Source organism: Passer montanus, unplaced genomic scaffold, assembly GCF_014805655.1.
Source record: "Passer montanus isolate IOZ18808 unplaced genomic scaffold, ASM1480565v1 scaffold139, whole genome shotgun sequence".
NCBI lineage: Eukaryota > Metazoa > Chordata > Aves > Passeriformes > Passeridae > Passer > Passer montanus.
In genome coordinates this window covers 271,823-285,432 of record NW_024360830.1, presented here as the reverse complement: position 1 = coordinate 285,432, position 13,610 = coordinate 271,823, and positions in this window count along the sequence as shown.

The window sequence follows — 13,610 nt, the reverse complement described above, 5'->3', positions numbered from 1 at the left end:
TCCAGCAGCCAAAGGACAGAGGGAAGTGGGGGCTGATCTGCATTTCTACAGCTGAATGATTCAAATTTTGCTCTTAACCCTTCACAGCACAATGGACTTAGGGCCTGAGTTCGGCCTCAGCAACTTGGTAAAGAATCTACCTTCAGGTTGGGTTGGAAATATGTGAAAATAATGACTAATGTTCAGCAAGAATCTAGCATGGATGGGTGGGGCCCACTTTATGAGCCATGGACCTGCTGACTGCTGACAGATGACCCATTTCCCAGTGCCAGACACAAACAATTCCCTCAGGCTGCTCGGGGACGCCATGCACAGCGTGGGCTCTGCTTCCCGTGCTGAGCAAGGCCTCTGGCCCTCTCCTACACATGGCTGCTGGGATACCCAGCGTCAGATGCCCACGGGCACCCCGTGTGCTCCTCCTCTGCAGCCCCCAGAGGGAAGGGGCACAAGCACCATCTGCCCAGCACAGGTGTGGGTCCCCACAAGGGCCAGCACAACCTGGCAGGGCTGTCACAGGGCCCGATTGTTCGGCCCAGCTGTGTGGGGACAGCCATCTGCACCGCGGACGGGCAGGCCTCGGCCTCGGCGTCAGCCATTCACGAGCTGACACAGACTGATTTATGAGAAATTGCTTCTAGCAGGTGCTAACCTGTCTCAACCACGGATAATGGGAGAGTTGCTATTGGGAATCAAACCAGAGAGCCATAAAACCTGAGTATCATTGCAGATTTTACTGGAGAGCACAGCTGTTGCAATGTCATCATCTCTCTCTGTCGAAGACACGCCGATTCCTGCTGAGTTCTGACCAGCTAAATGGCAGGAATTAGAGCCATGCAATCAGGGAGCAGCAATTGCCACGTCAATATTATTCAATTCTGTGCATGTGTGCACAGGTTTTTCTGGCTGCCACGTTGCCACATGCTCTTGACACCTACTGCAAATCTCTGTTCCTCGCTTATCCCTCACTTCCATTTCTCTGCTCAAGTGAAAACCAGAAGTATTTTTTCCCCTTCAGTCTCACTACATATGTCACTAATAGGACTTTTCAAAACTTTTGTCGGTCACCTTCTGTAACAACCTGAGGAATACTGTAGGGACATCTCTAGTAGCTGGATACAGGATATTGTATTTCTTAGTTTGTCCAGTTGAATAATTGCTTGGAGTAGCTTTGTGGACTTGCATGACTCTTACTTGGAAGGAAGTGGAAAGCCAGTTGGGGAATCAAAATATTTCTAGGGTGACTTACAGAAGAGTCAGGTTAAAATCAGCAGGTCAGGGTTTGATTTGAGATCATAAATTAGGTGCCTGGAGAAAATTTGTTGGGAGGAACAATGTCCAGCATACTGAAATAATTTGAAAAAACACTGTTTATTGATGCACCATTTTTCATTATTAAAATGTTGCTCCTGCTTTTTGCATTTAATGTATTTAATGCAAGATACAGTTGAAGAAAAGGGTGAGAATCAAAGCAATTCAACTCTCCCCTTGTTGTCTCTTATTCTGGAGCACACACTCCCAGAGGTGCTAGTCCTTGGTAGTAGTGTAGGGCTGGATCAGCAAGCTCAGTTCTCACCCTGGAAATCATCGCTCTGCATCAGGTAGCAGCAGCAGGGAGCTGAGCAGGAGAGGAGCACATTTGGGCAGCAGCCTGCATGGCGAGCAGGGAGCTCTGCCTGTCAGTCTGGCATCTTTCACTAACACCAAATTTGCTTTAAGGATAAAAAAAAAATGAAGCCAGGATGTGGTTGAGAGTGAACATATGTTGGAAGTTCAGCTTAGGTAATACAATAAGCTCCTCAAGAACAGGTTCTCTTTCTTCTCAGTGTAAATAAATACCCATGATAGCCCCAGACATATTCATTTTCTTGGGATTCTCTCCATTCCTTATCGGAGGTGGTGTCCCGTGTGTTATTGATGTGGGCTCATTTGAGAGCCTGTGCCCTTGTCCATTTGCACAAGCCATTTAATAAGATGAGAAGCAATGTGTAAAATAACAAGACTGTTGATGTAAAGTTCTCAAATGGCCAGCACTGGAATTAATAGTTAATGGCCTATTGACACAGAATATTTACTGATGAGCAGCACAGGGTTCCAGTGACACCAATACAGGGTTGTTTTGGAGGGCTGCATCCTTTTTTTTTTTTTTTTCTCTAAAGATTTAATTAGTAAAATGCATTTTATTGGTGTTTGCTACAGATTCTCTTGCAATGGTCACAAGGAAGTGTTCACTTGGAAAGAAGCAATTTGAGGTAAAGAAAGTTCCTCCAAGATCACAGTATGTTTTTTGAATGGCCTGATGAGATTGTTACAGCAAACAGCTCTTCTAGAAATGCTTGGTAAGATAATTAAGAGGAAAATCAAATTTTGTGCTTCAGGGTATAAATTGATCAAAAAAATCTTTCCCATGAACAGCTGTCTAGTTAAGTATTCAAAATGCAAATGCATGTACATGTGAGTGATTGTGATTTTCCCATCCTTGGGAACACTGTGGGAGCAGCACTTACCCCCCACCTCATGTCACCAGGGACAGGAGCAGCAGTCCTGATCTACCAGGGGCAGTGGTCAGGTGAAGCAGAGCCAGGCTGTGCTGGTTGGGCAGAGGAGAAGGGATCCCCTCTGTCCTTGGCTCCTCCTGCTCACTGGGAGCATGTGGTGACCCAGTGCATGTGGTGGGGGTCTGCTTCTCTCTTGGCATAGCTGGGGAGAATCTGACCCCAGTGAAAGGCAGCCAGCCCCATGGCTCCTCTGCTCTTCTCTTCAAACTGGCTGCTTTGAAAAGCATCATTCTGGAACCAAAGCCTCAGACCTGCTGCAGTTGCAGAATCCTGACCCAAAGTTTCAGGGGGATGTAAAACACCAGGATAAATCAGTGGTGCTTCCATGTGCTCGGATCCAGTGAGGGCTAAGCAAGGCTTTGCTCAGGAAGAGAAACCAAAGAACTCTCTGCCTCTGCAGGACAGTGTAATTGAACATCAGATCTGCTCTTCTACTGCCAGTGCCACTGAGCTGTTCTCCCAGCACCGGTGTGTGGAACTTCTGGTGGCTGGAAGCTGGTGCTTCTCCTGCCCCAGCTCTCCAACACACCAGGGTTACCCAGGACACTGCATGAGTTCACACAACTGAGTTCCACTCTCCCAAATGGAGATTAAACTAATTATATATTCCTGTTAAATGAAAAATCTGACACAGAAACAAGGTGGAGCAAAAGGGGAATGCTTTATAATGACTCTTTCAAGGCCAACAATACTTTAGGAAAACTTCCCCTGGACTGTTTTTTTGTGGCAGTGTATTTTATACAACTGTTCACAGAAAAATGCATCCACGTTAAACAGTTAGCTGGGTTAGTGACTCCAGAATTACCTGTGTGTCACTGGGGGAGCTTGATCCATATAAAGATTAGTGCAGAAGACTGATAATGAATGGGATGGGAAACCTCATTAAAAAGCCAGCACCTCTCCCCAAAGTGCCCCATGGGTGACAGTGAGTACTGCAGCAATGTGAGTTTGGTAATCCCTTCCCAATCTCTTCAGTAGATATCAACTCCTTGTCTTTCATGTGTATTTCCTCACTGATTCCTATGGGTTATCTGTGCATTTTTTTTGAGTACACCAAAAATGAAAAAGATGGCAGAATAAGACAAATGAATTCCCTGCAATTAGAAGGGTGTGCTGACATGCTGACCTAGGTAGGAATGCCAGTATTGATGTGTTCCTCACAGATATGTGAGCAAATCTGACCTTAAAGATGTAGCTGCACAAGTGCTAACAGATTTCATACATCTCCAAACATATTTACGTGTGCACCTAGATTAAAATCTCTGTAAATCTGATAAATGCTCATTGTTGCTCCCAGGCAGAAGGGCAGGTACCCACCTCTGTCCCACATGTACACAGATGTGTACCTAGATGCCAGGTGTAATTTAGCCCACAGCACATGCACACACATCTGTTGGTGGGCACTGGGCAAAACTGGCATCAGTGAACTGACCTCTGTGCCCAAGCAAGTGAATTGAAACCCAGAAGCAGCAAGGCTGGGGCTTTTAATGAAGTGAATGAGAAATGAAAAAGGAGAGATTGAAAGTGCCTGGTGCTGTGATACATAATTGATGAGACTCCAAGCAGGGCTTCAGTGGCTAATAAATTATTAAACACTGACTCATTAGGGAAAGATTTCATTATAGGATAATTTAATTAAACAACAGGCAAAAAGAGGAAAGAGCTTTAAGGGACTGCATCCTTCTGGTTTTTCCACAGTGACACTGATGATTTAAAGAGAGAGGAGCCAGAAATGATCCTGAAGATGGGAAAGTTGTTTACTGTGCAAGAGAAGACTGATCCTTGGGTTCTTCAATGCTCACATTTTTATTTCCCTGTTGTATGGTAGATGTGGGCTGTTGTTATTCCACTTTAAATAGATTTTGCAGGACCTTTTCCTGGTGGAAAAGCCACATGGCAGGGCAGGTGAGAAGTGGCCCCAGCGATGCTGTCCTGTGGTGACAGACAGGAGATGATCAGCACAGGGCTGGGATCACCCTGGTCCATCACTCACCAGCCACACTGCTTTAGGGGACAGGACAGCATAGGGAGTGTCCAACCTCGATTTTCAATCTTTACAAGGCCAGAGGCCCTGAGTGGAGCCAGATCTACAGAGGGCTGAGGGCCAGGAGCCTCTGCCTTTGAGTGACCTCTGCATTTGCCCAGGGCACCAACCCTTTTTCCTTCAGATGAAATTAAGTTTTAATCTCACCATCCAAGTACATGTAGAAGGCAGAGCACAAGACCAGGACCTCTCATGGTACAACTCAGAGGTTCATGGTGTCACCAGCCTAGAGATGAAGAGAAGAAGGAAGAGCCAGGCCAGCACTCCTCAGCAGCTTGGGGGAGTTTGGATACAAAAGGATTGCTTCTTGATCTCAGCTGAAGAGAATGAAGATGCATGCCAGTCCCTGAAGGGACACCAAGTCCCCTGGTGAATGTTTGGCAGCAGTGAGAGGGTTTTTCAGGGTAGGGCTGGGGTGTGCAGCCACAGCTCCTTTGGGTTCCCACTGGGGTGGGAGAGAGATCCCCAAATCACCCCACAGGCACTGCAGGGAGCAGGGCAAGGAGAAGAGAACTGAGGGCTTGACACCATCCCGTGGCTGAAGAGGAGATACATTTTCATTGCACATTTTCATTGACAGGACAGAAATTTGTACAAAGAGTGACTTCTTCTTTGCTTTTCTGAGGTGTTTTTTTCCCCCCAGATGAATTTATTTTCCATCAGGGTAAGGACAGCTGGGAAGAAGGAGACAGGGTGGCCAGGTCAGAGGGAGCCACAGGACAGCAATGGCAGTGAGCTGAGATCCCAGAGGGATTTCCTTCTGCATGTCTCCTGAGGAGGGCTGGTGAAAATCACTGAGTTCCCCCCTCCTTTTTTTGCTTAAACAATATGCAAAGCAAACAGATGGACAGACTTTTTGGGTCATTTGGCTGGTTTGCTCAGGGCTGTGAGTGGGATGGGTGCCCAGCTGCTGTTTCTGCACAAGGAGGTTTTCAAGATGGAACAGACAAGGTCAGGTGCATCCAAACTGATAAATGAAACAAGAAGAACTTGCAGGATGACAAGCATAGCAGAAGCAGAAAATCTTCATTTCCAAGCAGTTACATTCAGTATCTGTTTTACTTCAGAAAGATGCATGCAGCTGTCTAACATTTGCTCAAGTCCTCAGTTTTGGGCCCCATTTCAATTCCTTCAGGCTTTCCTACACCTAGAGTTTATCTGCAAAGTGGGCGAAATCAAGACTAAATTTCCCCCAAAACTATGAGGTTACTGCAAAATCAATACCTCCTTTTATTTTTGCACAATGCAAAGGTAAAGGATACATGAAAACTACCTTTGTTTAAAAGAATCTGCTCATCTCCTCTCAGGGAAAGCAAGGAGAGGGAGGGAACAAGGACTACAGATGTGATGAAGGGGGTTTTAATTAAAACACAGCCAGTAGTTTGGAGAAAATGGGGATTCCTCTCTGCCTCACAGCATTGTGACCCCTCTCGGAGTGAAAGGCTGGTTCTGGGCTCCCCCACAAAAATAGAATAATAAATAAAATGGAAGGGAGGCCAGTGAGGGGGCAAGAAGATGCTCAGGAGGCTGAAGGAAGCAGCTGGGTGGAAGCCACCAAAAGCTAACGGGGATCCTAATTGCTTCTAATTGCCAGGCTCTTCATAGGGATTGTATCAGGTAATTGAATCCCTCCAAGGATATTTCTGGTTATCAAACTGTAATAAAATGCTCAGCTAGACATCATTCTCAAGTGTATAGTAAGTAGGAAAAATATGTCTGTCTTTTTTATGAGAAGAGGGTACTTCATAAATATACAATTGTACTCAACTGCAGTCATTTGCTAGCAGACTACCCACAGCTCCTCCCTGTATGTGCTGATCTTTTGTGGTCCTTGTTTACTAGTTGCAACAGAAAAATAGGATATGGCTGGGATTTTATGCTGGAATGCAGCCTCATGGCAAGTCCGGTCAGAAATTTGGGAAGTCCCCCAGAAACGCCAACTTTTAAATTATTATTCAGAAAATAGAGAGACAATAAGGAAAAAAATCCTGTGAGACAAAGGAGGAATATGACATTTGCCTCTTGATAATCACCTATAAATGCCTGAGAGAAAGGAAACCAGTCCAAAAAGTACTTATTTGCACTGTGAGAAGAGATTATTCTGTCTGAGACTGACTGACAGCTTTGGTTTAGAGTCTCACTGGCATAAAGATGTGAATATGCATGAAAGACAACAGCTTAGAAAAGGTCTTTCTTCTGCAGAGAAGGACAAAATTGGGCTAGTTAATTTTAAAAAATAATTGAAAAATATGATAGAAAATATGAGTTCCTGGGTCCCTGTCTTTTCAGCTTAGCTCAAGAGCTGCTCCTCTGCTAAGATGAGGAGGCTCCAGAAGACTTGTGCCAGCCAGAAGGTTGGTCAGATTTAATTGCTGGCTGGGCAATATTCTGCAGTTGTAGATCCTGTCTTGCTGGTGAAAATTAAGGGACCTACTCTTGTCAGTCCCTTTAAGTGGTGACCTGGGAAATGGAGCTGGGATGCTTAAATACAACTGATCATCAAGTGAAAAACAATTAATCAAAAAGAGAATGGAACAGCTAAAGCAGATTCCAAAATTAACAGCAATTAACATATTCTAAGTTATACTCTTGAACCGTCCTGCAGGAGCCAGGTTCAAGCTCATTTCTTCCATTAGTTGTGGGTGTAATTCACCTGTGAATTTGCAGGTTGGTACTGGATGATTGATACAGGACCTCAGTCTCTAAAAACTCAGCCTTTAATCTTATATTTTCTTAAGTTCTCCCCAAATGAATTCTAAATTTCCTTTCTGCCAATATTCTTTTCCAGATCTCAGTGTGTGAAGTCAAGAAGCCTCTTCCCCTTCCCTTATAAAAACTCTCACTCTGAGCATTTCTTGCTCCTGTGCACAAAATATCTGTGCAGAGAGGGTGCAGAGAGATGCTGTGGTCACATCTTCCTTTGGCTGACAGTGAGTATCAACTATTTCATTTCAGAAAGCCTGGCACAAGCTCACATTCCCAACAATATCAGAAGGATTACTGTTCTAATTAACCTCATGCTCAAGGACAGTTTTGGAAAGCAGTCAATGAAGCTAAAGAAAACAGTCTTAATAATGCAAATTAACATTTTTTGCATTACTGCCCAAATGCAGGGCTTGTTCTGTTCAAAGAATTCAACAGAAGCTGTGGAAAAGTGAAAACTCAGTTTTATGCTGTGTCTTGAACTGTGAGTTTTGAATTGCCAACAATTTAGAAGTTTGGCTTGGTTTGCACAGATGCTCAGAAGATGATGCTCTCTTTGGTCTGCAGAGGGAGCAGATAATTTTCTAAGGAAAAGTGTTTCTTTGGAGAGTTTCAAGAAAAGCTGAAATCATAAGTGGATTGCCTGTCTGTTGACAGATCAGGCTGTTCCTCTGGAATGAGGAAGAAGAAAAGAGGTGGGGAATGGTTATGGGGGAAATGGTCATAGGGATAAAAAAATGAGTAGAAATACCTCCCTTGTGTTACTCAGGTTTTGCATACATTCACTTGTGGCTGTGCGTGCACAAGATCAAGATTTTCCCCTCATTTATCCCAGAATAAGCCTGGAGTAACTCTACCAGTGTTCACAGACTCCTTCTTGCCTCCAAACCATCCCATCCTTGCTTTTTGAACCTTCACCTCAGCTGAGGCCATCCTTGCATGGCTTTGCACTGCCACTCATTGGGCCTTCAGCTGCCCTGGCACTCCTTCCCAGGGCTCAGCATTGTTGGCATCACAGCTTACAGACCACATTTTCCTGGCTATGCTGCTGATGGGGGATTACTGCAGCAAAGCTGGACTTGGCAAAGCCTCCAGAGCCAGGCTGGCAGGAGCACTGTGGTCCTGGCAAGGGAGGTGTCACTGCTTCCAGGTCCACTGTCCCCTCCTACCCTGTCACGGACCTGGGACTTGCATAAGGAAGGTTGTTTAGTAACCTCATTCCCTGATTAAACTTGTTACAGGTAAAAAAGTCCTTCTCTACTTTCATATATTGGAGTATTAGGATATTTCTCAATTCTTAATGGGAATTTAATATTAAAGGGATTTTTTGTAATGGAACAGATCATTGCAGGGTTATCTGGCACTCCCACAGTTTCATTTGGTCATTTTTAGAAACCATGTGACCTTCTGCCTTGGTTTATCTGAATATAAAATGTAGAAGTGTGAAAATGTGTCTGAAAGATGTGCTGTGAAAATAAGAAGTAGTCTAAAACTTGCCAGGGAATAAAAAGATATTACCTTGCACCCATGGTATCCTTGAATCCAAGATCTTGGATTGCTTTGCAGGTGTTACCTGGTGCCAGTGTCTGGAAGTCAGCAAACAGGACTGATTCAAATGGTGTGAGAGTGGAACAGACAGACAGACAGACATCCTGTTTGGCAGTGCCATCATCTGAACTGATGTCAATTACTGGGAGCACGTTTTTAGGATTAGCACAGCCCTGGGGAGGGAAGGGTGTGGGCTGCTGCTACATTCTCCAGTTGGAGCAATCTCAGAGCTCTTCCAACTGCAGTGAGGAATGACTACAGCAAGATGTGGAGGAGATTAATGTTGATGCTCCTCCCCAGAGCCACCGAGGTTCAATAAACAGCTTCTGCAAAGCCTCCAGAAACTTTTTGGGTAGCTGTGGCAACAGAGTGGTCTCATTCTTCTTTGTTATCATAATGATTGTTTTGAAAGATTTGACTTGCTGTTTTTCAAAGAGATTTTCTACCTGATATGTAGAAAACCACCCCGAGGGGGAGGAAGAACCCTCTCCAGTGAAAGACTTCCAGTTACAGCCCAGAGTAGAGACAAGTCCCCCTTTTATTTTGCCAGTTACCTGCTTTGCAGGCTGATGACTCAAAAGATTTAAAACCTCTCAGTCTCTCAGCTTCAGAGGTGAAACATTGGGCTTGTTCTCTTGCTGTGACCTCCAGGAAGTTTGGCACATTCCTTAAGTGAGATTGACCCCAAGTTCCTTTTTCTGATGTTTTTGGATTAAGCCAGACTTGGCATTCACGTGGGCTGTGATACGGGCAGCATTCCCGAGCTGTGATGGTTTGTCATGGGTCAGCACAAGTGAAAGCCTGTTCAGCAGAAGGTCGTGGAACTGCAGCAGGACTTCCTGCAGATTAGTGCTGAAATGTGTAAAAGCAAGAGGAGGGAGCATGGCTGAGCAGGCTGGGACCCTCTGGGTTCCACAGATTAGCCCTGGTGTGCTGTGATACTCAAACACACTCAGAAATGTGTTAAAAGCTGGTTTATGAGCAAAACATCTCTGGGGTGTTCCAGGCTGCCTCACAGACTGCTCAGCTCCCTGTTGTGCCATGCTGGACTGGCAGGGTGTGTTCCTGTGACACAGGCTGATGTTTCCAGAGGTGTTGAGGCCAGTTAGACACATCTCCCTTTACTCATCACAGCTCTCAAAATGCCAACAGAGGCTGCACTGGTAGCTGAAACCTGACAGAGTTGGGAGCCTGGGAATAAATGCAGGCTGGAGTACAGCAGGAGGCACTGCTGGCTCATCGAGGGAGGATCTGAGATCTCATCCCTTCCTGGATGAGCCAGGTGTAAGGGCTGTGAGATCGCAAGGAGTACCAAAGTCAGATCATCATTTCAGATCCATGGCTCTCAGAGCTTTCTTGGAGAGTGATTGATTCTGCTTTGCTATGAAATGTCTGACACAGCACTGATAACTTCAGAGTGTCCTGCACTCCAGCTGTCATTAACCAGGCTTTCCAGTTGTATCCTTTTCCCCCTTTTTTGCAGTGGATTAAGAAGGCTGCAAGAGAGTTCTGGGTTTAATTTATTTCCAGTCCATTGATATTCCTAAGATAGGAAACACAAAATAATTGCAGGAACAGGTTTTTATAACATGATGGTTAGACTTGGGAATCTATATATTTTTTTTTATATCTAGCATATTTTGATTTCTTACATCTTATTTGAGCAGTGAGGAGTGCTGGATCATTAATAAAGTAATTCTTCATTCATCACTGTGGTTGCTGCTGGTTTGAAAATGCAAAATTCAAAATTTGAAATTTTGAGTAAAAGTCTAATTTCCAATATAGTTTCCCCCCTTTCAGTGTTGCTGCTTCTTCCTGAACCCTTCCATCACCTCCCTTCCCTAAGCACTCCCAAAGGAGATTCACTGGTGTTGGAGACCACTGGGCTGTGTAGATCTGCTCTGGGCAGTGCTGGATTGCAGGGGTGCAGCACCCCAGGAGCCTGCTCATGACAGTGTTCCACGTGTGATTACCACAGGGTGGAAAACACGAGTCCCTGGCCTGGGCAGAGCAGCCTCATCTCATCCCTGAGCAAAACAAAATCCCTCAGCAGAGACAGGAGGACTGGGAAGGTGAGAACTGACTTGCCTTTCTTACAGACTTGCTGAGGCTGCAGGCAGGCCCCACAGTGAGGGAGGCACAGGCTCAGCCATGGATGGATGGAAGGATTTGTGCATTTAAATGCAGGATTGGTGCATTTAATGCAGCGTGAAGAGGAATCTTGAGCACCCCCATGGCTGTGACCCAAGTTAGGGCTGGCTCTCCCTGGCATCTGTGCCCTTCCAGGAGCCCTTCCTCTGCAGGCTTCACAGGCACATCAGCAGTAGTTTTCTTGCCAAGGCTCACTCTGTCTTTGCCATTGCAAAGTGCCTTTTGTGAGTTTCTTCAGAGTTTTGATTTTTAAAATAAACTTCCAGAATAGTCCATATTTCATATGAAAAAACAGGAAAAGAAGGAGTGTGAGTAGTGAAGTAGAGTGAGAAGAAAGATTTAAAACACCAGAGAATTTTCACTTACTTTTAACTGTCTTAAGAGGCGTTATAAATAACTATAACGAGCCCAGTTTTTCACCCTTCATTAGTTATTCCAATCCAGCTGTATTTATTGATGGTGATTCTCCAGCTGAGCAAAACTCCATCATTTGTAGTGCTTAAAAAAGTCGGTGAAAGACTAAATGCAGAGCTGAGGTTGGTAGATAGACTATAGCCAAGAAATCTGAAATTCTGTCTCCAAATAATATTTTCCAACCCCTTCCATAGTCAGACTTGCTGGGTCCCCACATAACTTCTTAAATTATTGTATGCAACTCCTGAAATCAAACATACACATGACTTTGTCTTTAAGGAGGGGGTCAGATTTTAAATTAATGCATCTGGGAGCCAAGGGAAATTTTCTAGTTGCTAAAATTGGCACTGGAGCTGCCATTTCCCAGCACTGTAGAATAGTTCATCCCTATCCAAGAGGTCACAGCGAAGCATGAACTGAAGGTGTTAATATAAAACCCCAAATCCACAGACTTCTTGATTTATAGGGCTGCCTTTGCTTTCTAGGAAAGAAGAGCAAGATTCATTGAAGATGAGAATGGGAAAAAAGCTTTAATTTTTTTGTGACAAGGCTTAGATGTGCCAATTGTTCCTGCCAGTGATAGGTCAGGAGACCCCAGGCAAGCTGAGTTTTGTGGTGCTTTGCAGAGCCTCTCTGGGCTGTGTCTCCATCAGGCTTGAAGTGACTCTACCAGGCAGAGAGCAAGGGGAGGTACTAATGAGACTGTGAATATGTATTTATGCTAATAGAGGCACATGGGCCTCTATGGAACAAAAATAAATGGAGAAAAAAATCCTGTCTTTACTGACCTCCAGGACTAAACTGCTTCTCTTCTCAACCTCCTCCTTTGCTGCAGAGGTCCAGGAGATCCATTTCCAGCTAGGCAGGGCAGGCGTACCCATAGCTGTTGGGGTTTCCAGCTTGTGAAAAATCTCAGATGTGAAAGACAGGGTGAGTGCAGGGGTAAGGAGGGATGGTTCATCTCACACCTCTCCTCCTCTTTCCCCTCATTAGTATCACTCACGTGCTGAGTGCTCGGTGTTACAGGATGGGAAGGATTTGTACCAACGCAGGTCTCTCCCCATCATTCCTATTAAAACCATTATATTCCCTGCCCCTGAAGGCCTCTACCTGATAAAAGGCTCTGCTGATCCTGAAATGAAACAGAGAAGTTGGAAAACTCATATAGCAAAGCCTGGACTGAGTCACAGATAAATAGGATATTTAAGCACATCTGCTGTTGCATAGGTGAGTCCCTCTGCACCCCCCTGAGTGGGAGCAGGATGCTCTGGAGTTGCTGTAGCTCTCAAAACTCCAAACTCACACCTCAGCAACAATGGGAAAAAAGCAACAGAAAATGTTTTCCTCCAATGGATCCTCCTCTGCCCTTGGTATCCATGAGCTGCAGTGGGTGACCGCAGTGTGAAGGTAAACCTTGCCTTGACATGGAGAGTGATGAATAGTTTCTATCCTGAAATCCAATCTCTGAAATTGATTGCACCATCACAGTAAATCCATTACTGGAGCAACCCATTTTACCAATACCACATTTCAATAATTTATTTTGGAATAAAAGGCTTTTTAAAGTATCAGATGAAATTAAGACCAGTTCTTTGATATCTGTAAATACTGGAAGCACTGCTTCAGATGGAAGTGTCATAGATACTTCCTGAAAGCAAAATTATATTTCATAAAGATAACAGGCTAGATGGAGGGAGGGCTATGGGGAAGGAGAGAAATCTCATTTAATGTGTGCACCTCCCTTTTCAGGCATGGCCAATTCTGTAATATTTTTGTAGGCAGACTTGCTCAATGGCTTATATATTTTGAAATTTTGCAGGATAGTAGTTAAAAAATAAAGACCAGTAATTCTGTGAGTCAAGTCTCTGCACTGATGCTCAGACAGGCCACCATGCTTTTAGTCAGAGCTAATGATGTGGCAGATGCAAACAGAGCAGATCAGGCCATCAGCACATCCAGCCTTGCAGCCTGTCTCTGCCAAGGGCTGGCAGGGGTAAGAAATGTAAGAAATCTCAGTGTCCCATCCCAGCACCTGGCCAGTTTAGCTTGCAGGGAGTTCCACTTGGTACTCTTTGGTGGACTTTACTGCTTTTACAAAATAAATCCACAGAATGCTCTAAATGGGCTCCTGTTTTTGATAAGACTCTCCTTTTTTAACAATTTATCTCTGATTACAGTATGAACATTAAGTGCTG